The sequence below is a fragment of the Euprymna scolopes genome, chromosome 46 (genome assembly GCF_053919585.1).
Source record: "Euprymna scolopes isolate OS-2025 chromosome 46, ASM5391958v1, whole genome shotgun sequence".
Lineage (NCBI taxonomy): Eukaryota > Metazoa > Mollusca > Cephalopoda > Sepiida > Sepiolidae > Euprymna > Euprymna scolopes.
The window spans coordinates 184,415,319-184,441,230 of record NC_136527.1 but is presented as its reverse complement, the minus strand read 5'-3'; the positions used below and the strand labels follow the sequence as shown (position 1 = coordinate 184,441,230).

The window sequence follows — 25,912 nt, the reverse complement described above, 5'->3', positions numbered from 1 at the left end:
TGATTCAACCATGATTTATAATAAATGTGAATAAAATTTATGAATTTCTGATTAAAAAAATATTTTTATTTATTGCAATCTAATAAAAAAGATATATTGATTCCACCGTGTTTTATAATAATGTGAATAAAATTTATGAATTTCTGATTTAAAAAAATATTTTTATTATTGCAATCTAATAAAAAAGATATATTGATTCCACCGTGTTTTATAATAAATGTTAATAAAATTTATGAATTTCTGAATAAAAAATATTTTTATTTATTGCAATCTAATAAAAAAGATATATTGATTCCATGCTTTATAATAAATGTGAATAAAATTTATGAATTTCAGATTTAAAAAATATTTTTATTTATTGCAATCTAATAAAAAAGATATATTGATTCCACCGTGTTTTATAATAAATGTGAATAAAATTTATGAATTTCCGATTAAAAAAATATTTTTATTTATTGCAATCTAATAAAAAAGATATATTGATTCCACCATGCTTTATAATAAATGTAAATAAAATTTATGAATTTCTGATTAAAAAAATATTTTTATTTATTGCAATCTAATAAAAAAGATATATTGATTCCACCATGCTTTATAATAAATGTGAATAAAATTTATGAATTTCTGAATAAAAAATATTTTTATTTATTGCAATCTAATAAAAAAGATATATTGATTCCACCATGCTTTATAATAAATGTGAATAAAATTTATGAATTTCTGATTTAAAAAAAATGTTTTTTATTTAATTTAATCTAATAAAAAGGATATATTTATTCCACCATTTTTTATCATTAATGTGAATAAAATGTATGAATTTTTGATTTTAAAAAATCCTTTCAGTCCGATATCAGTTTTTAATTCAAAGTAAAGTTTTATCTAATATTTGGATTTCTGTAACAATTTGTTTAATTAAGTAAACATTTTGAGATTTCTGAGAAAATAATAATGCTTACCATAAACTAAATAATTTACCATTAAAACAATTTAATTCAAAGTTTGTCAAAACTGCTTTTTCGATATTTAATTGTTTGAACATTTTATACAATTATTTTCTGTCTATACGTATCTAGAGGATAATGTTTGATGTTTGATATTTTATCCAATTATTAAGATTTTAGAATAGGGGCTAATGGTTTTATAAAGTTTACATAAAATGAGAACCCATTTATATTGGTCATCATCAATTAGCAGAAACTTAATGTTGAAAAAAATCCATAATTCCTTTACAATCTATACAGCATAGTTTATCATCTAAGGATTCAAAATCTACTTTATTTTTTGTTATATTTCAAAAGACTATAAAATATCTGCAAATAAAGAATTGATAAAAATAATTAAAATTTTAGAATGTGTGATCATTTAACAATATAAATTTAATGTAAAATGAGCATCCACTTCGTGGTCAGTTAGTGATCAACAAGACATGTAATCGTTCGTAGTTTCTAAATTTTATGGCATAGGAAAGTAGGAGAGAATGCTCGTGTCAGATTTTGTTTTCTTTTTTATTTTGGAGGGGGAGTAGAGCCGATACGTTTTTAAATACCTGTTAAGCAAAAACCGATGCGTTTTTAAATGACTGTTAAACAAAAACCGATATAAGTCACCCATTCACCCTAATCACACTAATTGCAAACTGTAATCTATTCAGTGTCTTCTCGGTTACTGCTAAAATGGGTGTTATTTTTACACAAAATTTTAAAATACTAGTTATTTACTATTTTTAATTCCTTTTATTTTTTAATAATTGTTAAAACTTAATAGTAAAAAAAATAAAGGGGGGGTCTACACTGAGTTAGATTGTAAAGATTTACAAAATATATGTTTTTTTTTTATTTTGATTTTTTGTATAACGTTAAAATTTCTTGTGTGGCGTTTATTTCGTCGATTTTCATAACAATTTTATTTTTAGAGGGAATTACCAACCATCTTTGTTTTATTTCTAAAATTCTATACAAGTTTTCGAAGAGCACACATATAATTACTTGAGACAATTTCATACCTAACGAGAATTGCAACTTTCGGTAAAAATATGTTCAGCCGTCAACGGTGAATTGTGAAAATCAGTTCCTTGTGTAATTAACATATACGAAAATCTAGGTTACCTAGTTTTTAATGCTTGTTAATTGATCTAATAAATAATTTTTTCATGAGCGGTTTACAAGAACATATTTTCATGTTTTTTGTTCTTTTGGGGGGATGGACAATCAATTATAGAACTTGTGTAGATTAACAGATGCTTCTGCAGTTTAATTAAGCATTTTTCCGTAAGTAATGTGCCGACAGTAAGAATACCGTTTAACATTTCACACAAATTCTGTTTACATTAGGGAGCGTCAGGTATGGTGGTGGCCCCAACTGCACAAGTTCTATAATTGAATACCCCTCCCTCCAACAAAGAACGGAAAACATAAAAGTATGTTTTTATAAACTCATGAAACCTTTTTAGATCAATTAAAAAACATTAAAATAAAAATCACAAAAGTGAACCACTTTTTAAAAAAAAACTTTTTTATTTCACATGTCCGCTCAGGATTCCTCCGACATGTGATAAGTCAGTTCACTACACGAGTAAGCACGCGAACGCATCATGATTCAGATTTTTTTCTCAACAATCAGTTTTATATTTCTTTTCGACACTGTAGTAATTTTCTTTTTGACTTCTTCCCAACTGACTGCAACACCCGTGCTCGAGATAAAAATGTCACTGCTGTCTTTTTATGCTGCCGCCTCGAACTACAATAGCGCTTAAATTTGCATTTATCTTACTTATCGTACCAGCCAACCCTTGGTGCTTATTGCTGTTGTTCTCCATTATTGCAACTTGACAAATTCCTTTTTCACAGAATGTTTATTGTTAACTTAATGTATACTTACATGATGGTTCACATCTTCATATAAACATGTTTTTTTTATTATTTGATGGTTAATTCAATGGATCATAATATCACGTGAATGACAATATTATACGCATTTTGATAATCAGATTTACTTGCTTAGTCCTCAATAATTGTTTGATTCGCAACAACCATGAAATTAAAATCCTTCACAAATAACATCATCTAATGTGCTGAAGAAGTATTTAGGATCACACATCAGAAACTCTAATAAAGACTTTAACATTAGAAAAAAAGGTCATGGCCTAGACTGCGTGTAACAAAATGGATAAGATCTGGAAATCCAATCTTGCTCGCAAATTCAAAATCGAAGTTTTCCGTGAGCCAATCTTACTCTATGGATCTGACAGTTGGACACTTTCAGCAAAACAACAGCGTCGTTTGGATGGATGTTACACACGTCTTTTGTGAAATGTACTCAATCACTCATGGCGAAATCACCCAACTCTATAAATGATGTATGGAGACTTGTAAGCACTCAAACATTTATTCAGCAACATATTTTCGGCAGGATTAGGAATACAAGAAAGAAGCTGTTGATTTGGTAAATTCCTTTTTTCGGACGTTGATAGCAAAGATTGTTATCGTGCAATGTAAAACATGTGCATTTTAGTAACCAATCCAAGCAATGCTTAGATTTCTCTGTCGCTTTCTATAAACTTCATTAAGCATCTTGTTAACCGACAAATGTTTCTTGAATACAACACAGTTCCTCTCACAGTCAGCAGATTCTTCTTTTGAAGGATCCTAAAGGCGAATGACTCTAGGACCCTTCAAATTGTATACAAATAGGCCATGGGAACGCATGTGTTGTATCTCTCCCCCCCCCCTCTCTCTCTCTCTCTCTCTATATATATATATATATATATATATATATAGACATATATATATATGTATATATATGTATATATATATACATATATACATGTATATATATAACGTATGTATATATTTCTACCGTTTAATATCGTCTGCGGAACCATGTTCATATAAATGCGTCGCTTAATGTATGCATAATAGTGCCTTGTCTTGTTAGTATATAGTGTCGGTTGTTTTCTGTACACGGGTATATACACACATAAACACTGTTCACAACAACAACATATAACGCAAGAAAGTTCTTTTACAAGTTTGATTAGACAGTTTATGGCACACCAAACAAAATGAGAAACATACCTTACCTCTTTGTTGCTCACTCTCTCTTCAGCCAAAATAAAACACTATAAGAACAATTTATATTTTCATATATTATTTATTTCACATCTGTTACTTCTCTTTAAGTTGCATGCAATGTTCTTATGTTTTACATTTTTTCTAATTGCTTTCAGGATTCGCAAAGGCAAAACCTCAACCACGTCTGACCAACCCAGATTCTGCCTCTGTAAAATATGTCCGTTTTATTTGATTAAATTGCATTCAAACGTTCTTGATTTTTATGGACTAAATTTCAACTGTTATATCTTATTTTGTAACATATCTCATCATCACATTATTAGTTACTCTGACCACAATACGGATAAAGTTTATTTAATTCAACTCTATTAAAATTAAATTCATTTGGAATGATGATATCAGGAATATGCAGTTTTGTTCAGGCTTGTCCCGTCTTACAATCTCTGACTTATTATCTTTCTTCTATAATAGAACATTTAATGTTATCCTGTTGTTGTAAAGATCATCTGCCAATAGCACAGGAAAATAATACACAGTATGTGATTCGCGCCCTTAATCGCTGTGTGGCATTACCATTATAGACTAACAATTTTCTAAAAATCCAATTGTAAATAAACCCGATCTTGACTAGCTATGACTATTTTCTCATAAATGTAAGTTTCCCACGCTTGAGCCATTAAATGAAAAGCATTTATACATGGTTAAGCACTTCCAGGAATTTTCTGTAAAATATGTCCGTTATATTTGATTAAATTGCATTCAAACGTTCTAGGTTTATTTTTATGGACTACATTTCAACTGTTATATCCTATTTTGTAACATACTTCACCATCACATAATTAGTTACTCTTACCACAACACGGATGAAGTTTATTTGATTCAACTCGATTAAAAGCAAATTCATTTGGAATGATAATATCAGTAATATGCAGTTTTGGCGTATTATGTTTCTTCCAACCTGTATGACTATAATAGAACACTTCCTCCATTTAATGGTATTAGTGGCAGTTCACGGTGTTGTAAAGATCATCTGCCAATAGGACTGGAAAGTCCGACAGTATGTGATTCGCGCCCTTAATCGCTGTGTGACATTTCCTGCACTGATCATTCTATTGTAATCCATTTGTAAATAACCCCGATCTTGAGTAGCTTCGTGTATTTCCTCATCAATGTAATTTTCCCACGCTTCAGCCATTAAAGGGAAGCATTTATATACGGTTAAGCACTTCGAGGAATTTTCTTGCTTTTTTTTATGCTGTTTCCGTTTTTGTGTTATTGAGCCCGTCTTGATTTCTGTGGTCTTCTATTTTTCTGTCTTGCTGATTCATTATATACATCGGCAATATTTTCCAGTATGACGCCCCTCAAACATTTCAGCAAGGTTTGTGATTAAAATTTGTTAGGACAAACTTGCATATTGAAATTTGTTAGGACAAACTTCCATATGATGTTTTGTCGACTAATTTTTCATCATATGTACATTCTTTACGAGATTGTTGCTTTAGATAATTGTAAGTTTTTTTCGCAACATTTTATTTATGAGAACATGAATATTAAAATAATGGACAATAATATAGCTTTCCAGATTTTTTTATTTTACATGAAATCATGTGATTCCCTCTTGGGGCTGATATCACATTTCATTACGATTAAAAATTATCTCCGTGTTTTTGGTATAGTCGCTTTTATAATGTGCATTTGTTTTACAACAGTTTACTTTTCCAGATATTGTGTTCAGGTATTTCTTCAGAGTTTTTGTTTTTAGTTTATTTGCTCGTAATACAATCGTTTAGAGATTTTGCCGTTTTTAAATGATTCTATACTTCGTCATATTACATTATATTCTTCGATTTACTCTATTAAATATTCATTAAGAATCTTGTTATTTAAAGGGTGTACAATGTTATATACTCTATCCTGAAGTTTTCATATTAATACATCCGAATGAACATTCTTTGATTTTAGAGAAAAAGTATATTCACACGTCATAGAAATGACTTTTCACAATGTGTGTTCTTATATGTCTCACTAGCGTTGATATTTCAGAACAGAATTAATCCACAATTCATAAGAATGTGGCTTTCCCCTATTTTTAATTTTACTTAGGGAGCTAACACTTCATTCTGTTACTATTAAACTTTATATCCGAGGACTCTTTCAAGAATAGAAACTGTCTGCTTTATGAGTACTATCTGTATTTTTTACAGCTTCATCTCCCGAGATTGCTTCTATATATTTCTGAAGATGTTTTTTATTAGGCCAGTTGCTCCTGCCACAACCGATATAATGTCTATTTCTTTCAGAGACACCGCCATTTTAGATCATTTTTTTTAGGTCCTGATATTTTGTTATATTTACCCGTTCAGTTTTATTAAGACCAAAATTATTTGTGACTGTAACATCGCTAATTAGTGCAGTTTTTTAGGCTTGTTCCATATTATTATTATATCTGGCTTGATGATCTTGTCTTTTATATATCTACTTGCCTGTATGTCTTTGTCATAGAACCCTGTCACTTTTTCATTTGATGTTATCAGTGGTGGTTCATATTCCCAGATCTTCGACGACCTGCAATTTGCATCTCTTTGCAGATCTTCCAATGTAGGTATCTACACATTTTCCTGTGGCGGACAGTGTAATAGCAATCGGCTGGAAGGATCTTGCATTCGGACATTAAGTAGCTTGGGCTTCAAACAACCATGACAGAATCTGCATTGGCTAGCCATTTTTTTAATCAATGTGCAGTAATAATTAGTCTTTCTTAATCATCTGAAAATTTATTAAAATATTCACACACTTCACATGAATATTTCAGATCAAGAATGAGGCTTTTCTTTTTTGTTTTATTTTACTTCAGTCAAAGTTCTCAGAAATCAAGGGCCCACAACCTGGGGTTAACACTTGAACTCTATATGAGATGCGTAGATATTCGAATGTTCCATCAAACTTCTTTATCTCTCAAACACCGAGTTAATAAAGAAATTGGGAACATCATTTTCTTCTCCCAATTAACCATTTTCATACATTGTAGTATATCTTTCGTTTTGGTCTCTTGGTCTTACTAGATTCCAGGACAAGAATTTATCTAGTCTGGTGGAGTATCCAGCTTTGTGCTAATACTTGAGGTAACATCACTTGGAGAAGGTGCACCATTCTTCGTAAAAGCTAATGTGGGTTAGCCATACTATGTTAGGTTAGCGAATACTATGTGATTTTGAATATTTGATCAGAGTTTACTTCTAAAGAAAAGTATCCTCATGCCAGATTGTTCTGACAAATCCCTGTACAAAAACACCTTAAACACTCGAGGACAGTATCTAGTAGGCATTCAAGTTCTCTCCAGTTTTTCTCAGTGTGACTAATGTCTTACTAACAGTGATTTGTCAGGACAGGAATATTCACACACTTCACAACAATATGCCGTTTCTCTATTTTATTTCTTTTCTTTTTTAACTTTTGTTAGTTTGAAGAGATCAAGGGGTCCCTTCCTGGGGGTAACACTTTATTCTATTACAGTTTAAATTTTATATCCGAGGGCTCTTTTAAGAATACACAATGTTTCCTTTATAGCTGTTATCTGTATTTCCTTACAGCTTGGTTTACAAGGTATTTCTTCTAAGTATTTCTGAAGGTTCTATTTTACTAGGCCAGTTGCTCCTGTGACAACTGGTATTATGTTTATTTCTTTAAGAGACCATGTTGATTTTAGATCAGTTTTTAGTATGTAGTGTGAGTTCTCATATGTCTAACTAACTTTGACTTTTGAGAACTTGAATATCCACATATTTCACATGAATGTGGTTTTTCCCCAGTGTGAGATTTCATATGTGTCAGTAAATGTGATTTTTGAGAACAAGAATATCCACACACTTCACAAGAATATGGCTTTTCTCCTGTGTGGGTTCTTATATGTATCATTAAATATGTTTTATTAGAACAAGAATATCCACAAACTTCACAAGAATGTGGTTTTTCTCCAGTGTGAGTTCTCATATGTCTCACTAACATTGATTTTTCAATACAAGAATATCCACACACTATACATGAATTTGGCTTTTCTCCAGTGTGAGTTCTCATATGTCTTACTAATTTTGATGCTTCAGAAAAAGCATATCCACACACCTTACAAGTGTGTGGTTTTTCCCCAGTGTGAGTTCTCATATGTTTTACTAAAGATGATTTATAAGCACAAGAATATCCACACACCTCACAAGAATATGGCTTTTCCCCAGTGTGAATTCTCATATGTTTTTCTAAATCTGATTTTTTAAAAGTAGAATATTTACACACTTCACAAGAATATGGCTTTTCCCCAGTGTGCGTTTTCATATGGTTTATTAAAGAGTATTTTTTAGAACAAGAATATCCACATAATTCACAAGAATTCGGCTTTTCTCCAGTGTGAGTTCTCATATGTTTAACTAAATTTGACTTTTTTAGAACAAGAATATCCACACACTTCACATGAATATGGTTTTTCCCCAGTGTGAGTTCTCATATGTGTGACTAAAGATGATTTTTGAGAACTAGAATATTCGCACACCTCACATGAATATGGCTTTTCCCCCGTGTGAATTCTCATATGTCTTTCTAAATCTGATTTTTTAAAACTAGAATATTTACACACTTCACAAGAATATGGCTTTTCCCCAGTGTGCATTTTCATATGGTTCACTAATCCTCTTTTTCAGAGCATAAACATCTACACACTTTACAGGAATGTGGCTTTTTCCCAGGGTGAGTTCTCATATGTGTCACTACTTTTCAGAACAAGTATATTTACAAGAATATTGATTTTCTCATGTGTGATCGATATGTTTTATTAAATCTGATTTTTAGAACTAGAATATTTAAACACTTTACAAGTCAGGTGTGAGGGTTTATATTTTACAGATTCTATTAAATAATTGTGTCCAGTATATTAAATCATCCAAAAAGTGTCGCTGTAATCTCTCAAATAAAATAATGACTCTTTAAATAATATTCCATAAAAATTCACTGACGGCAGTCACTCAGGAACATCTGAAAAAAATACATGAAATTCAATATTGTTAGTATCGCCATTAACATAGGAATATTCTGTTCCTTAATTGTTATGGTAAAGTTACAATTTCATGATTAATTTAATCTAAACAGTCATATGAAATACATTAGAAAAATGTTTATTCATTATTATAGTGAAGTTACATCATTATTAATTTACTATAAAAAGTTATAGGAAATACATTAAAAAATGTTTGTTCATTATTATAGTGAAGTTACAACATCATTATTAATTTTATCTAAAAAATCATATCAGATACATTAGTAAAATGTTTGTTCATTATTATTGTGAAATTACAACCTCCTGATAAATTAAATATAAAAAGTCATCTGAGATACATCAGAAAAATGTTTTTTCATTTTTATGGTGAAGTTATAACCTCATGATTAATTTAATATAAAAAGTCATCTGAGGTCCATTATAAAAATGACTAAATATTTTCTAACTTTTGCTTCAGATGTAGTTTAGTTGAAATTATATCTGGCGTTTTTATGATTTACATCGTGATGAAAAGATACATATATATATATATATATATATATATATATATATATATATATATATACATATACATATAATATTCCACATACATATACATGTATCATGATGTATATATACATATAATGTTTTATGATTTACATCGTGATGAGAAGATATAAATATATATATATATATATATATATATATATATATATAATATTCCACATACATATACATATATTATCTTTAAAAAAACGAAAAACAATTAGTCTACAATAAAACAGGCCCTCCTTGTAAAAGAAATAAAGTATGGGTGTTGTTGTTGTTGCCAACCTCATCAGGGTAAGAATGGTTTTGGGAACGGATACCCCCAATTTCCCATGTTAAAAATGGCTTATGGTACAGACATTCCCAACCTCTTCTGGTCACCTGCAATATCTCCATATCAGGGAGGTCTTTCAGAATAGACATCCCACCCTGTGAGTGAGGAGGGGAGTGGGGTTGTCAAGATATTTGCTCCATATTTAACCTTGATAATCGCTGTCATGATACCAAGGCGCAAATTACAAGCAACATTCAAGTTGTCATGTTAAAGAAAAGTGTGTCTATAATTTGTCTATCATAAAACACATGCATGCAATATAAGGGTGTCATTCTGAATTCCAATGCAGACAATGAAAAGTAAACAATGGTAACCATAAATAAAAATGTTATGCTTCACGGTTGTATGGGTTTTTTGCGAAGGTAATGTGTGCATAGGTATCGACAAAATGTAAAAAAAAAAATAAGAATGAAACGTCCCATTATAAAACAAAGCAAAACAAAAACTATAATGCCGTAAGCGAAAAAAAAAACAAAGCTATCCATAAATGTTATGAATTTTCTTTCAGGCATTGTTTATTTGTAAGGGTAGTTGTGCATAAATGTTAGGTTTTAAGTACGTAAATTTATGATTATGAGTGTTTAATATTTTTGTAGTTTGCTTAATATTCATAAAACTATTGGTTCCTGTAGAGAGAGCGGCCATATTTGTAAAGGTTTGACGTGTTCCTTTTTGTAAGGTGTGTATTCTGGAATTTTAGATTTTTATGTTTTTAGCCAAGGTGAATAGCCGGATTGCTGGTAGGGAGAAAATATTAATTTTCGAATCGGGAACTGAAAGGATAATTTTATGTCTATGTGTATGATCTAGTTAAGAAGTGTGTCAGGGCAATATAATTATAATGTGTATATTTCTACTCAGTCTTGACCGGAAGCGGTGGGAGAACTTTAGATTTAGAGGGTAAAATAGGAACTACTTCGTCTAAAGATGGTGTGATTGTGATGAAGTTGCTCCTAGGATGTAATATAGAATTGTTTTAAAACGACTACATGTGTAAAAAATATCGTTCTAAAGTAACATAAGATAGTGGACAATAATGTAGACATAATAAATTTGTGTGTGGTATATGTTGTTTCAAACCTATAGTATTTTATGTCAAAGGAGAATGTTTGCAATCATTTTATTATATAGAAGATATACTTTTTAGACCAAACTGTAACTACTGATATTTCAAGATAAGACAAGGTAATTGTAAACTAAAATTTGTTAAAACTATTAAAATTAATTTGTTTGCAAATGTAACTCAATCCTCATACTATTATATTTTGTTAAATATATTTTTTCATAGATTAAAATATAAACCTTAGTGTAACAACTGTAGGCTGAAATGATAAAAGACTTCTAATAAATTTGCACCAACATAATTGAGTATTTACGTATTAAATCCCACATATTACCGGTAAATCTAAAAATCAAAATTATTTTGATAAATCTTTACTAACAAACCAGACGTAGCTTACCCCCTAAGAAAAATCCAAATTGACTTTTTCTTAGCTAGTACGTTTCAACAGCTCTTAAAAATATCATCACTAAAAGAATTTTAAAATAATATATATTTAAGATATCAGAGTAGGGTGATCAAATTCTTATTATAAAATCACTTACTTCATGGCTAGTTACTGATCAACCAGATATGTAATCAGCTGCAGTTTTCAATGTTTTCAGCAATTGACGGGGGTGGGGAGGAGCTAATATATTCTGATTTTTAACGTTTTTTAAGGCGAGATTAGAAACCAAGTGTTGTTAACTATTCTGTAGTTTTTTCTTAAAAATGTAATAAATCAAAGGTACCGTAAACATATCGTTGTTGGCTTTCTTTAATGTTACTATGCAAATTCATATTTTATATTTAAAATAAAATAAGGGGTCATCTTGTTTTAAATTTCAATTTAAAATTCAGAGTGGGGGCATTTTTTTTTTACTCATACATTCGAGTTTTTGTTGTAAATAAAAAAAATACCTCCCATCATTAGAAATAAGGTTATTGTTCAGAAAGCTATTAACATGAGAAACGAGGTATTTGCTAACTAATTCGTAATTTCAACTAACAATTTACGAAATACAGGATGCATTTTTGTGTTATAACTTATTTACTTTGAAAGAATTAATATCGAGGCTTATGTTAGAAGAAGAAAAATTGGTTGATATAAACCTGTCATCTGAGAAGTCCCGATAATCGCTCTAAAATCGAAAAATTTACACAATACTGGAAGTAAACCACCAAATACGTTTCAGGGTGACAGCTTTTGTAAAGTTTTGTTACGTCCTATGAGTTTTACGGTATACTTTATTTTTTAAATTGTTAAATTAAAGTACACAATAGTTAACAACGCATTAGATTGACATCAAAAACAATATTTATTACATTGTTAAATGAAAGTACAGAATAGTTAACAACGCATTAGATTGACATCAAAAACAATATTTATTAAATTTGTTAAATGAAAGTACAGAATAGTTAACAACGCATTAGATTGACATCAAAAACAATATTTATTAAATTGTTAAATGAAAGTACAGAATAGTTAACAACGCATTAGATTGACATCAAAAACAATATTTATTAAATTGTTAAATGAAAGTACAGAATAGTTAACAACGCAGTAGATTGACATCAAAAACAATATTTATTAAACTGCTAAATGAAAGTACAGAATAGTTAACAACGCATTCGATTTGACATCAAAACAATATTTATTAAATTGTTAAATGAAAGTACAGAATAGTTAACAAAGCATTAGATTGACATCAAAAACAATATTTATTAAATTGTTAAATGAAAGTACAGAATAGTTAACAACGCATTAGATTGACATCAAAAACAATATTTATTAAATTGTTAAATGAAAGTACAGAATAGTTAACAACGCATTAGATTGACATCAAAAACAATATTTATTAAACTGCTAAATGAAAGTACAGAATAGTTAACAACGCATTCGATTTGACATCAAAAACAATATTTATTAAATTTGTTAAATGAAAGTACAGAATAGTTAACAACGCATTAGATTGACATCAAAAACAATATTTATTACATTGTTAAATGAAAGTACAGAATAGTTAACAACGCATTAGATTGACATCAAAAACAATATTTATTAAATTTGTTAAATGAAAGTACAGAATAGTTAACAACGCATTAGATTGACATCAAAAACAATATTTATTAAATTTGTTAAATGAAAGTACAGAATAGTTAACAACGCATTAGATTGACATCAAAAACAATAGAAGAAATCAAAAGCTGAAATGAGTCCTCTCTTCTCCGTCTTCCACAAAAAATTGAAAACTACGAAAGATTATAGGAGTCACTGACTGCTTACTGATCATAAAATGGGGGCTCATTTCACATTAAATTTATATAAGAAAAGGATCCATACTCTAAAATATTATATATATATATTTTTTTGTTTTTCATTTCTTTAGTGGATATTTGTTTAAGGCTATTGAAACATAATAACCAAAATAAAGCCAAATTTTAAAATTATTTTTAGAAAGTAAAATACGCTGGGTTTTATTGTAAAGATTTACTAATATTTTTTCCACATTAAAAAACTGTTAATTGGTGATGGACAATAAATATGTGTTCATTTTATGTAAACTTTATAAAAGAAATTGATCCATATTGTAAAATCTTAAATATTAGATAAAACATTAAAAATCAAACGGGATGTTGTCTTCAATTCTTAAAATAACGAAATGCCAAAAAAGTGGCAAGACTGGAGTTTAGGTTGAAAAATAATCTCGAACCCTTTATCACACTAAAAAGGAACTAATTTCCCTAATCACCGGTACGTTACTATGTCAATAATATAGATATTTCAGAAGTTGTTTTTGAAAACAACTTAAAGAAGCCCAACTTTTTACTTGTTTATTTTAAAACGTTTCACGATCTTTTTTTTTAACGATATCTTTCTTCTCTCATTTTTTACTTCTTTATTTTAAACATTTTTTAATTCTAAACAGAACGTTCCACGATATCTTAAGCACATTTTTTTAGCACGGTAACAAAAATACATAAGTACCGAAGGTTTTATAATTAATAAATTTAAATTTGAAATAGAGAAATAATAAATTGCAAGAGATTACGCGTGTTTAATATTAATTTGTATCGTTTATAACTACTCACGTAATTTAATAATAATCACGCGATTCAATTTTTAATTAAAAAAATATTGTTTAAACTTAAACTTTAAAAAGTCTGATAATTTATTATTTCTATTTATGTAATGTTTATCATTAAGGTACTAGTGCATAGAGCGATCCGGACGTAAATAATAACGTTATATTTAAAAAGCCATTCTTAATATGGGGAGGGGAGAGTGTTTTGTACATATTCTATACTTCAACCTTACAATTGAATAAAAAGCATATCATAAAACTTTAATTAAACTTGGAAATACGATTTAAAAAATAGTGCGGATCACTCTCTGAACTAGCACCTTCGATTAAAAAAGGTATTCATTGTGTAAAAAAAAAAAAAAAAAAAAAAAAAACACTGAACATATAAGACATTTAAATATGAATAGAACTTTTCATAATTGTAACCTACGAAAACCTTTTTTTATTTTAATTAAAAGCAATATAAAAAGAAGTTGCTTTTTTTTTTAAGTTGTTTTCAAAAACAACTTCTGAAATACCAATATTGTTTATATATTATTGACATAGTAACGTACCGGATATTAGGGAAGTTAGTTCCTTTTATGTGATAAAGGGTTCGAGATTATTTTTCCACCTAAACTCAAGTCTTGCCAAAAAAGTAGCTTTTCTGATTAGTTTGGAACAATTAAATAAACTTCGAATCAAATTATTATTTTCTCAGAAATCACACAAGTTTTAAAAAATAAATAAACATTTTTTGACAAAATTTTAAAGTCAGGTTGAATATATTTTTAGGAAAATTTTCTTATCGGAGATATTTTTTTTATTCGCATTTGGATTGCAATAAAAATAAACTTGCTTTAATTTTTAAGTTAAATTAAAAGTTATAAAATACAATTGTTAGCGTAAAAACAAAAGAAAAATATACAAACTTACCTTTCATTCCAGGAATTCAGTACGAAAAATAATGAGATGAATTCTTTGTTCTTTTGTGTTCAAAACAGAAAATTTGTTTTGTTTGTTATTATTTCTTTAGTAAAATGATACAACTTTTTGTTTTGTTTGTCCAATTCGTTAAGAAATAAAATATATGAGAAAAAAATAAAAAAATAAAAATAAATAAAAAAAATCACGATTTAAACGTGAAATTATTACAAGAGAAAATTAACTGCTAAAGGAGAATGGATTTAGGTCACCCTAATAACACGGTGTAATCATTATTTCGTTCCTCTTGTAAAAATGCCTGTTTATTGTTGGAAATGTTTTCCTATAAATTGTTTTACTAGCAAGTTTAGATTTTATTTGTCAATGCTTCAGGCTTGTTGTGATCTATTTATTAAATTTCTCTTTTTTATTTTTATTTGTTTTTTTTTTTAGTAAATTCTTCTTTGTATCTTTATTTCATTAAAATATACAAGATACATGAAGCTATAAAAACCAGACTTATTTTTTAAGACTGAACATTTCATTATTACTTGGATTAGTCGAACAACTGTTAACACCCAAGATGAGAACAGTAGTCCGAATAATCCAAATAATCCTTACATTAAAAAAAAATCGCAAAACTGAACATTTCACATAAACAACTCAAAAGGAAACAATTGCACAAACGCCAATGTCAGTCAAATGACAAAAACTAGATTTGAACCATTAAATTAAATTATAACCACATTATTAAATCGTGAAACTTGCAAGTTATTGTTATCAAAAACGATTCGGTTAACTTGTGATGGTCTTCCCTTATTATTTCAGGTTTAGCCTGCCTGTTAGGCATATAATCAGCACCCAGCCAAGAGCGATAAAACTGTAGTACCTGTTCCTGGTTTTTATGCTCATGGAAGTTTTTATATTAAACATTAAATTTCTAATTTCTTCGCCGAATCCTAAACTAATAAAATACACTAATCCCCCCTTTAAAAGGGAAGTAACTAATTTAAAACAGATTAGGAGGCGCCAACACTAGTTTTCCCAGTTTGGTCTTCCTGGTTATTTATTCATTTATTTATTTATTTATGTGTTACATTAGGTGTATCAGAATTTTTGTAGGAATTTTTGACACCCCTAATACGAAACTGCGAATAAAAATATAAAAATCTCGTAATTTATCTTTTACAAGTGGGTTGTTTATTTTCTTTATGGATTATACTTCCAAAATAAACTAATAAAGTTGTTTTAAAAGTAATAGACATTTTTTTTTTAAACTGTAATGAATTTTCCGAACTCAATATTTTTCAATTTTTAAACTTTAAAAATCTATCAAAATTTTTCTATTGATTCTATTTTTACGATATTTTCAGGGCCAATGTGAAATTTTATGCTCTTTCCAATAAACTGAATATAATATTTTAGACAAACGTTTTTTTTTTAAATTCACTCCCCCCCCCCATTTTCAAGTTTCTATTAAAACGTAAATAATGAATTTAGTCACCGAAAAGTAAATAATTAATTTACTCACAAATTGGAGAGAAAAGGTCAATAAATAATATATTCAAATTTAAAAAAAAAAAAAGTAGTGATTTTTAGAATTTTATCTGTAAAGTTTGAAGTTTAAAACCTTTTTTTTTTTGTAACCACGTTATTTGTTTTTTCTTTTTTTTTAATGGAACCTTGGTCCTTGCTCCTTTAATTGAAAAAAGAATAGGGCTTGAATTACATTTTTCTAGGAGTTAAAATGCTTGGAAAGATGGGGTGGAATTATTCACTATTTTCACGAAATTTCTGACACACCTAGTGTTACATATAGGGTGGGGTAATTCTGTGGTCACTTTTGGTAGTCCCTAGTGAATGGCTAAATTCATCGGAGAATCAAAATACTTCGAGCATCATAAACCAATAAAAAACATTTTTTATGTTTCTTGTTTTTAAAGATTTACTTTTTTCATTGTTAAAAGTGTTTTGGTGTTTTGATTGTTTTCATTAATTTGAGAAGACTTCGAGGAGCATATCGGTCCAATTGATAAAAACTAAAAAAAAAAAAAATTCAAATTTAGTTGGACGTCGATTGCATTATATCAGTTAAACACATTAATCTCATGTGAGTAAATGATTTTATTTTATTTATTTTTTATTTATTTTTCATTACTTCAAAAAAGGCTGTGAAGAGCATAGCGATCGTGGTGTAAAAAGTATTTGAATCTCCGCAAATGTCAACCTTACATCATAGCTCGTGCGGAAGTTACAACAGTATATGATTGCCTCAACAGGCTATACCGTCTGATGAAAGAAACATTCACATCAGACCTAAATCGTGGCAGAATGAGGATATAGTCTACGGTAATCATGTAGGACCACTCATAACGGAAGACTGATGTAGAACCTAAACTGCTAAATGGACCCTGGTAACGTCATGGGGAGCAGCATGACAGTTATGCGCCTTTGCAGAAGAATTAAAGAATCAGTCAATGGCAGGGCACAAAAGACGCTGAGCGGAAGAATCATTAAGAGATCAACGATCAGGTTCAACTAGTGTAATTGAGAAACTACTGCGATTCGCCTGTAGACGTAGCTCACACAGGTGATATTATCCGAGCTATCGAAAGATTCAATATGACTCTAAATCAAACCAGAATTCCATACTGCAACGACCGCCACATGGGTAACCAAGGGTCGCTACTTGGTGTGCCGGCAATGACCACAGCTATCGACAAGTTTACTACAGCACCAAAACATAAGCTAGCAAAATATAGACATACCATCAAAATATCCACCTTTAATGTACGGACACTTCAACCCACATCTCAAATATCAGAACTTGTTGCTTCATCCAAAGAAAACAATATCGATATTGTGTGTATTCAAGAGCACCGTCTCTTCCACAACGACATGGACATAAAGTACCATGAAATTGGTAATAGCTGGACACTAGTATCAGCGTCAGAATGGAAAAATTCGACAAATAGTACCATTGGGGGAGTAAAATTTCTGCTTAGCCCTCGAGCATTGAAATCATTGAAAAGTGCTGAGAAGATAGCACAAAGGATAATTCTTGCTACCTTCAGTGGTAATCCTGCTACTACTGTTATTTGTTGCTACAGCCCTACACACGTCAGTGACAAGCAAGAGATCCTGAATTTCTACGATGAACTATCAGCAGTAGTGCGCTCAATCTCCAAACATAATTTATTGGTTATCGGAAGTGACATGAATGCGCATATAGGACGGGAAGACAACAAGCATAAGTTCTCTTTCCATGATGGAACAAACCGAAATAGAGAGTATCTATTAACTTTTCTCCTTGAAAATAACCTACAATGCATAAATACTCGTTTTCAGAAAAGACCTAGTAAGGTGTGGACCCATCAATCCCCAAATGGAGACAAGGCACAAATAGACTATCTTTTTATGAATAAGACGTGGATCAATAGCTGTCATAACTGTGAAGCTTATAGCAGTTTCTATCGTGTGTCTACTTATCATAGGATTGTAACCTCTAAGTTGAAGTTAAGCCCACGAGCGAACAAAACTAAAAAAATCATCTAGACAGCCCTACAACTGGTCAACGTTGTCACATGACAATCAGATCAAACAGAGATTCATCTGCGAAACAGATTTGATGTTTTACAAGCACAAGTGCAGGAACCAACTGTTTATACCACCTACGAAAACTTCGTTAGATCGCACCAAAAAGCAGCAAAGAAGGGTATACCTGTGAAGCCCAAGGTAAAGCGTAGAAAAATGATAAAATAATATTAGAACGAGAAAAGTTAGAAAACATAATCAAAAAGCAACATAAATACCCCACTCGACAGAATAAAAAATTAAGGAAGCAGGCGCTTCAAAAGCTTAGTATGATGTACCTATCAGAACAACAGAAGTTTGTTCAAGAACAAATAGATCGAATCCAGAATGCAGCAGATAACAAACAATCCTATCTAGCTTAGCAAGTAGTAAATGAGATATCTGGGTGCAAACGACCTGCCAAAGCTAGGTTAAAGGTAAACACTCCGGAAAATGCGTGTTCGAAATGGAAAGCACATTTTGAAAAGCTACTCGGAAACAAACCCGAAGTGACAGACCAACCAATTCAGCCGATTGCTGTACAGGAACTCGATATTGAGAAGGGTGATTTTACAATGGAGGAACTTCTAAATGTACTAAAGAAGACCAAGATTCGTAAAGATGCAGGTTTAGATAACATGCCTCTTGAAGTATGGAAGACAGGTGGTTTCAATGACATACTTCTTAATTCATGCAATTCTGTATATAATCAAAAAATTATTAGTATATGGAGGGAAGGATGCATACTTCCCTTCCCCAATAAGAGTTACCTAAGCATACCAAGCAACTATAGAGGAATAACTCTCACTATAATTGCAGCAAAAATTCACAATGCCATGCTTCTCAACCGTATCCAACCAAAGATCGAAGAAGTGCTCAGAAAGAACCAAAATGGATTTAGAAAGAATCGCTCTCCTACTAGTCAAATAATTACTGTTAGGAGACTGATTGAAAGAGTCAAAGCAAAAAACATTGAGGCAGTCATGATCTTTGTAGATTTCTCCCAAGCATTCGACTCTGTATATAGAGGAAAAATGGCCAGCATATTAAAAGCATATAGCATTCCAAATGAAGTCATTAATGCTATCATTATGTTATATGAGCACACTCGAGCAATGGTCAGATGGGGCACTGAATATTTCGACATCCACACTGGGATTCTACAAGGAGATACTCTTGCCCCTTTTCTTTTCATTGTCTGTCTTGACGTTGTACTTCGCACCTCTGTTAATATACACAACATGCTAGGCTTCACTCTAAATGAATACAGAAACTGACGTCATCAATCAGCACACATAACTGATGCAGATTACGCAAGCTAGAAAATCTGCAAATAACATTGGTCTCCACATAAATGCGGATAAGACAAAGTGTATGGCTTTCAATGTGAAGGGAGATCAGGGCTTTTGTTGGATCAACAGTGAAAGAAGTCGCTGATTTTACGTATCTGGGCAGCAACTTAGTTTCCACAGAGAGAGATATCGGAATTCGCATCTCAAAAGCATGGACTTCATTGGATGGGCTACATTCAGTATGGACTTCGAGACTGACTGACAAACTGAAAAGGCAGTTCTTCAGGGCAGTGGTAGAGTCTGTGCTTTTTTACGGTGCTACAACCTGGACACTCACGAAAATATTGGAAAGAAAACTAGATGGAACATACACCCGTATGCTAGGAACAATATTAAATATATCTTGGCAAAATCATCCCACGAAGCAACAACTTTATGGCAATCTACCTGCCATATCTAATACCATCAGAGAAAGACACCTACGATTTGCCGGTCATTGTCTGAGGATCAAGCATGAATTGGTGAGTGATGTATTGCTATGGACTCCACGACACGGACGCGCAAGCAGAGGACGACCTAGATCCACGTACATCCAACAAATAGCACACAACGCCAACTGTGAACCTGAAGATCTGAGGCAACTGATGGAAGACAGGAAACTCTGGAGAGGAAGAATCACAAGGAGGCCGTCATGATAATGATGATGATTGCACAGTAAAGGCGCTAGGCATTGTTTAATCTGAGAAAATCCCTTTCTGTATAGGTTCTATTGCTTTGGATGTTTCTGTTACCATGTTGTAAATTTTTTTTTCTCTGTACATAATTTGTTTTTGAAGTTGGAGAGTCATGTTGCATATGTAATCCGGTTTAGTTCCGTGAAAGATATTTTACAAGATATATGTCTTGTAAGTGCGATGTTGTTGTTTTTTAATAACTACCTTGATATTTTAATTTTTGGAAGTTGAGGTTTTTCCTCCATATTCATAAACTCCACATCCGCAATGGTGTTATAAGGTTTTTCTTCCTCCAGAGTCAATTGTTCATCTTCTTGAGATGATGGTAGTTGTTCAATTGTCAACGTCGTGGTTGCTGCTAGTGGGGGACCTAACGAGGATTTTTTGACATAGGGGATCTTGATAGTGAAGTCGATTGGCGCCTTTTGTCCCCAGTGTAAGTTATCGTGTTTTTCAGTAAATTTTGTTTTGAGAACATGATTATCCATATACTTTGCTATTGTTTACCTGATCATACGTTGATAATCGAACAAGATTATCAACTTAGTATTAAATAATATGGCATTTTACCCCCGAAGTTTTAGTCGTAAACCACAAGCAACTTAAGCAAAGTTTATTCCATGCTAAGAGAAACGTCACCTATTTTACAAGAATAGAACATTTATCTCGTGTTACTTTTGTAAAAGATACTTCTAAGTTCTATGGTTTCTGGCAGAAAATGTTGACTTTTGAAAAGTCACATACTTTTCTGTATGCAATTTTATTTATTTGAACATAAAAATATATTTCACAAAAATATCATCTTAATGCAATTTTATTTAAATTTGATTAAGAGCAAAACATATGAAAACAAATTCCAATCAGAGTAAAACACATGCAAACTAATACCATCAAATTCCAATCAGTGTAACAATTCTAATATTATATTTACAAAACGTTTCTAATATATTTCTACTGTTACTTAATTGTAATCGTATAATATCTAGGCTAATAAGTTCCTAGTTACAATAATCAACTTCCGATCACTTGCAGTACAAACATTTTCATAGTCGTAAAATTGTCCAATCTTAATCATATACAAAAATCAACTTTCGATCGCTTGTAAAACAAATAAAAAGCGTGGTTTAATCTTATCTTACTACAAAATAATTATGTTTTATACAATAAGGTTTCATATACAAAGAAAATACAATTGAAAAGCTTTATTATTGGTTTATATGCACACTTAATAGACTAACATACTTAAAACAACGATTATTTATCAATAACTTTTAACATTGGATGAATTATAGAATACATTTATACATGAGTAAAATAATTTTATTATTTATCTGTTAGTCAACTGACAATCGATGAAAACTGAACTCAAAAATAAAGGAAAATTTCATCAAACATTTTAAACGTTTAATAGAGTTGACACTGTAGACATACAAATATTGTAGAAGAAATAAAGAAATTAAATTTCATCAAACATTTTAAACATTTAATAGAGTTGACACTGTAGACATACAAATATTGTAGAAGAAATAAAGAAATAAAATTTCATAAAACATTTTAAACATTTAATAGAGTTGACACTGTAGACATACAAATATTGTAGAAGAAATAAAGAAATTAAATTTCATGAAAGATTTGAAACATTTAATAGAGTTGACACTGTAGACATACAAATATTGTAGAAGAAATAAAGAAATTAAATTTCATAAAACATTTTAAACATTTAATAGAGTTGACACTGTAGACATACAAATATTGTACAAGAAATAATGAAATTAAATTTCATGAAACATTTGAAACATTTAATAGAGTTGACACTGTAGACACACAAATATTGTAGAAGAAATAATGAAATTAAATTTCATGAAACATTTTAAACATTTAATAGAGTTGACACTGTAGACATACAAATATTGTAGAAGAAATAAAGAAATTAAATTTCATAAAACATTTGAAACATTTAATAGAGTTGACACTGTAGACATACAAATATTGTAGAAGAAATAAAGAAATTAAATTTCATGAAAAATTTGAAACATTTAATAGAGTTGACACTGTAGACATACAAATATTGTAGAAGAAATAAAGAAATTAAATTTCATAAAACATTTTAAACATTTAATAGAGTTGACACTGTAGACATACAAATATTGTACAAGAAATAATGAAATTAAATTTCATGAAACATTTGAAACATTTAATAGAGTTGACACTGTAGACACACAAATATTGTAGAAGAAATAATGAAATTAAATTTCATGAAACATTTTAAACATTTAATAGAGTTGACACTGTAGACATACAAATATTGTAGAAGAAATAAAGAAATTAAATTTCATAAAACATTTGAAACATTTAATAGAGTTGACACTGTAGACATACAAATATTGTACAAGAAATAATGAAATTAAATTTCATGAAACATTTGAAACATTTAATAGAGTTGACACTGTAGACAGACAAATATTGTAGAAGAAATAAAGAAATTAAATTTCATGAAACATTTTAAACATTTAATAGAGTTGACACTGTAGACATACAAATATTGTACAAGAAATAAAGAAATTAAATTTCATAAAACATTTGAAACATTTAATAGAGTTTACACTGTAGACATACAAATATTGTAGAAGAAATAAATAAATTAAATTTCATGAAACATTTGAAACATTTAATAGAGTTGACACTGTAGACAGACAAATATTGTAGAAGAAATAAAGAAATTAAATTTCATGAAACATTTGAAACATTAAATAGAGTTGACACTGTAGACATACAAATATTGTAGAAGAAATAAAGAAATTAAATTTCATGAAAGATTTGAAACATTTAATAGAGTTGACACTGTAGACATACAAATATTGTAGAAGAAATAAAGAAATTAAATTTCATGAAACATTTGAAACATTTTATAGAGTTGACACTGTAGACATACAAATATTGTAGAAGAAATAAAGAAATTAAATTTCATGAAACATTTCAAACATTTAATAGAGTTGACACTGTAGACATACAAATATTGTAGAAGAAATAAAGAAATTAAATTTCATGAAACATTTGAAACATTTTATAGAGTTGACACTGTAGACATACAAATATTGTAGAAGAAATAAAGAAATTAAATTTCATGAAACATTTCAAACATTTAATAGAGTTGACACTGTAGACATACAAATATTGTAGAAGAAATAAAGAAATTAAATTTCATGAAAGATTTGAAACATTTAATAGAGTTGACACTGTAGACATACAAATATTGTAGAAGAAATAAAGAAATTAAATTTCATAAAACATTTTAAACATTTAATAGAGTTGACACTGTAGACATACAAATATTGTACAAGAAATAATGAAATTAAATTTCATGAAACATTTGAAACATTTAATAGAGTTGACACTGTAGACACACAAATATTGTAGAAGAAATAATGAAATTAAATTTCATGAAACATTTTAAACATTTAATAGAGTTGACACTGTAGACATACAAATATTGTAGAAGAAATAAAGAAATTAAATTTCATAAAACATTTGAAAGATTTAATAGAGTTGACACTGTAGACATACAAATATTGTAGAAGAAATAAAGAAATTAAATTTCATGAAAAATTTGAAAAATTTAATAGAGTTGACACTGTAGACATACAAATATTGTAGAAGAAATAAAGAAATTAAATTTCATAAAACATTTTAAACATTTAATAGAGTTGACACTGTAGACATACAAATATTGTACAAGAAATAATGAAATTAAATTTCATGAAACATTTGAAACATTTAATAGAGTTGACACTGTAGACACACAAATATTGTAGAAGAAATAATGAAATTAAATTTCATGAAACATTTTAAACATTTAATAGAGTTGACACTGTAGACATACAAATATTGTAGAAGAAATAAAGAAATTAAATTTCATAAAACATTTGAAACATTTAATAGAGTTGACACTGTAGACATACAAATATTGTACAAGAAATAATGAAATTAAATTTCATGAAACATTTGAAACATTTAATAGAGTTGACACTGTAGACAGACAAATATTGTAGAAGAAATAAAGAAATTAAATTTCATGAAACATTTTAAACATTTAATAGAGTTGACACTGTAGACATACAAATATTGTACAAGAAATAAAGAAATTAAATTTCATAAAACATTTGAAACATTTAATAGAGTTTACACTGTAGACATACAAATATTGTAGAAGAAATAAATAAATTAAATTTCATGAAACATTTGAAACATTTAATAGAGTTGACACTGTAGACAGACAAATATTGTAGAAGAAATAAAGAAATTAAATTTCATGAAACATTTGAAACATTAAATAGAGTTGACACTGTAGACATACAAATATTGTAGAAGAAATAAATAAATTAAATTTCATGAAACATTTGAAACATTTAATAGAGTTGACACTGTAGACATACAAATATTGTAGAAGAAATAAAGAAATTAAATTTCATGAAACATTTGAAACATTTAATAGAGTTGACACTGTAGATATACAAATATTGTAGAAGAAATAAAGAAATTAAATTTCATGAAACATTTGAAACATTTAATAGAGTTGACACTGTAGACATACAAATATTGTAGAAGAAATAAAGAAAATAAATTTCATGAAACATTTGAAACATTTAATAGAGTTGACACTGTAGACATACAAAGATTGTAGAAGAAATAAAGAAATTAAATTTCATGAAACATTTGAAACATTTAATAGAGTTGACACTGTAGACATACAAATATTGTAGAAGAAATAAATAAATTAAATTTCATGAAACATTTGAAACATTTAATAGAGTTGACACTGTAGACATACAAATATTGTAGAAGAAATAAAGAAATTACATTTCATGAAACATTTTAAACATTTAATAGAGTTGACACTGTAGACATACAAATATTGTAGAAGAAATAAAGAAATTAAATTTCATGAAACATTTGAAACATTAAATAGAGTTGACACTGTAGACATACAAATATTGTAGAAGAAATAAAGAAATTAAATTTCATGAAACATTTGAAACATTTAATAGAGTTGACACTGTAGACATACAAATATTGTAGAAGAAATAAAGAAATTAAATTTCATGAAACATTTTAAACATTAAATAGAGTTGACACTGTAGACATACAAATATTGTAGAAGAAATAAAGAAATTAAATTTCATGAAACATTTGAAACATTTAATAGAGTTGACACTGTAGACATACAAATATTGTAGAAGAAATATAGAAATTAAATTTCATGAAACATTTGAAACATTAAATAGAGTTGACACTGTAGACATACAAATATT

The 25,912-nt window shown here is 29.3% G+C and overlaps 1 long non-coding RNA gene across 1 annotated transcript; it reads right to left on the bottom strand.

Moving 5' to 3' along the window:
- Positions 1 to 8,864: 8,864 nt before the first annotated feature.
- Positions 8,865 to 15,376, bottom strand: LOC145271350 (uncharacterized). The gene is made up of 2 exons (XR_013865831.1): positions 15,017 to 15,376; positions 8,865 to 9,092 (listed from the first exon to the last, which is right to left on the bottom strand). It is a non-coding gene; the product is annotated as an uncharacterized LOC145271350 (long non-coding RNA).
- Between the last annotated feature and the right edge of the window lie 10,536 nt (positions 15,377 to 25,912).